Source organism: Penaeus monodon, chromosome 10, assembly GCF_015228065.2.
Source record: "Penaeus monodon isolate SGIC_2016 chromosome 10, NSTDA_Pmon_1, whole genome shotgun sequence".
Classification (NCBI taxonomy): Eukaryota; Metazoa; Arthropoda; class Malacostraca; order Decapoda; family Penaeidae; genus Penaeus; species Penaeus monodon.
Window position 1 is genome coordinate 12,472,564 of NC_051395.1, and position 3,094 is coordinate 12,475,657.

Consider the following 3,094-nt stretch of genomic DNA (forward strand, 5'->3'; position numbering starts at 1 on the left):
GGACGTTCATTAGCCTTACCCAGATGTTAAGAACATAGGCCATGCCATCCCTTATTAGTCTCATTCTGGACAATTATGTTGGTGTGTGTGTGTGTCAAGTGTGTGTGTCAAGTGTGTGTGTCAAGTGTGTGTGTGTGAAGTGTATGTCAAGTGTGTGTGTGTGTGTGTGATGTGTGTCAAGTGTGGGTGTGGGTGTCAAGTGTGGGTGTGGATCTCAAGTGTGGGTGTGGGTGTGTCAAGCACACGTGCAAGTGTGTGTGTGGGTGTGTCAAGCACACGCGCAAGTGTGTGTGTGGGTGTGTCAAGCACACGCGCATGTGTGTGTGGGTGTGTCAAGTACACGTGCATGTGTCTGTGTGTGTGTCAAGTGTATGTATGTTGGTCAGGTGTGTGTGTCAAGTATGTATGTGTCAAGTGTGTGTGTGTGTGTGTGTGTTAAGTGTGTGTGTGGGTGTCAAGTGTGTGTGTGTGTGTGTGTGTGTGGGGGGGGGGTCAAGTGTGTGTGTGTGTGAAGTTTGTATTTGTGTCAAGTGTGTGTCTTTGTGTCAAGTGTGTGTGTGTGGGGGGGGGTGGGGGGGGTCAAGTGGTGTGTGTGTGTGTGTGTGTGGTGTGTTTTGTGTGTGTGTGTGTGTTGTGTGTGTGGTGTGTGTGGGGTGTGTGTGTGTGTGGTGTGTGTGTGTTTTGTCAAGTGTTTTATGTGTCAAGCATGGGTGTGTGTGGGAGTGTGGGGTGGGGAAGTGTGGGTGGGTGTGAAGTGTTTTGTGTGTGTGTGTGTGTGTGTGGGGTGTGTGTGTGTGGTGTGTGTGTGTGTGTGTGAAGTGTGTGTGTGTGTGTGAAGTGTGTGTGTGTGTGTGAAGTGTGTCGTGTGGGTTGTGTGTGTAGTGTGTTGTGTGTATTGTATGTATGTGTGGTGTGTGTGTGTGTGTGTGTGTGTGTGTGTGTGTGTGTGTGTGTGTGTGTGTGTGTGTGTGTGTGTGTGTGTGTGTGTGTGGTGCGTCTGTGTGTGTGTGTGTGTGTCTGTGTGTGTGGGTGCGTTGTGTGTGTGTGGTGTGTGTGTGTGTGTGTGTGTGTGTGTGTGTGTGTGTGTGTGTGTCAAGTGTGTGTGTCAAGTGTGTGTGTGAAGGTGAAGGTGAGTGAGTGTGAGCCTGACTGATTGAATGTGTTAATCCAGTACTGCCTGGAAAAGTGTGTTTATAGATATTGTTTGTTGAATGTTTACAAAAGATAGTTCCATAAGTGCTCAGCCACCAAGGAATCGATTAGTAGACCTCATGAGCTAACATGATTTTACCTATGCTTTAGTTTTTGAGATTCTGATATTGTTATTATTATTATAGACATTATAATCATTAAAATCTTATTAACATTTCTAATAGCAAAATAAGTTAAAAGAAGATATTACCAAAAATCAAGGAAAGGGGTACACAGGTGAGATAGGTAGTACTAGTAATTGACTCTTTGGTGACTAAATACTTCTGGAGCCAAATGTGTAAAGACAATTAATAAAGTAAATTTGTAGTTGACATGGCAGGTAAGCATACATCTCCAGCAGCATCAGATTATTGGAAATTTTTAAAACTGCCTTAAAATGGTCGAAATTATTCTTAAGGCAATTTAAGTTCATAGTCATCAATTTTTAGCAACAGTTAAAGTTGCATGGCATGGTTTTATCATCACACAAATTATCAATACTAAGGACAAACTACAATGCTCCGGCTATACAGCCATTTCCATTACAGTTTCCTATAACCATCTTTCACTTTTTTTCTTTTTTTTTTTCAAACTATCCAAAGCTAATAATATTTTCTTTTATATCTAAGGACATATCCAGCAGAATCTAATTCAGCAGTAAGTAAAATAAGAAATCTTTTTCACTCTAAGGAATAAAATAAATATATCCTAGTTAACTTTTTGTCTTTTTCGTGGTACAAAGAGTCCTTGATTTAATATACAAGAAAGGATGACAGTAGTAAATGCTCTCAGCAACATCCAGAAGCAATATCATCCTCAATCACAATCACAACTGATCCTAATATATCAATTAGCTCTGAAGAATGAGCAATGTCTACTTGTTTAAGCAATAAAATTTAAAAAAAAAAACATGTAACTGCTGTTTTAGTAATCAATATAACTGTTTTTCGTTATCAAATAACTGTATTGCAAGAGTTCCAATACCTTCCTAGTTACGGCTTACAGTTTATCATTAACAAATCCTTTAACATTTGCATTATACATATTATTGCAGCAACGTATATCCTGTCAAAGGTCACTAGAAGTTTCTCACTTGAGATATCATGTGACAAGTTCTGCTAGCCTCAGATATTACTCAGACACATTTGTTACATAAAGGAACTCCCAGACAGGAGTGATAGAGGTTCTATGGTCTTATTGCTACACTTTTCAATCATGATACTGTGGATAATTACATCTACCATCAGATTAGACATTTCAGAACCATCAAAGTAGGAATATCATTTGGTAATTTCATCCATAGGTCTAAAGCTTGTATCTAATTTCAAAAAGCTTTTAATATAAGGAGAATGGGTAATGATTATAAAAATCTACAGTAGTCCAAAATATTTTTCTTATTAAATGGAAAATATATACACATAATAAGATCAAATGAAAAACTGAAGCATAGTACCTTCAACTTTGGATGACTGATCCTATTGCTCCAAATTCCCACAGCTGAAAAAATCCATACTAATTAATACCAGACCTGATATAACTGGCATATAAGTTACTAAACTCTGAATCAGCAAAATATCATTTCAAAGGCTGAAATCAGCTGCTTACTCCCACTGTCATTTAAAGCATCTGGCATTATAGAAACAACAGATTCTAATATAACCTGTTAAATACTACTTAGAAATACAGGTGCAAATATGGGAGATGACAGGAAGGATAACAAAAGGGATTAGGGGATGAGGGGTTGAGGAGAGGGAAGGAGAGGGAAGGGGAGGGAAGAGGAGGGAAGGGGAGGGGAGGGGAGGGGAGAGGAGGGTAGAGGAGGGGAAAGGGGAGGGGTGGAGAGGAGAGGAGGGAGGGGAGAGGAGAGGAGAGAAGGGAGGGAGAGGGGGGGGGGGAGGGGGGG

The 3,094-nt window shown here is 40.4% G+C and overlaps 1 long non-coding RNA gene across 1 annotated transcript in view; it reads right to left on the bottom strand.

The window, feature by feature from the left end:
* Positions 1-2,640: 2,640 nt before the first annotated feature.
* LOC119577459 overlaps positions 2,641-3,094 on the bottom strand; it is a 5,291-nt gene continuing 4,837 nt past the window's right edge. The window contains exon 3 of the long non-coding RNA XR_005229124.1: positions 2,641-2,688. This is a non-coding gene — a long non-coding RNA (uncharacterized LOC119577459). The remainder of the gene's footprint in view (positions 2,689-3,094) is intronic.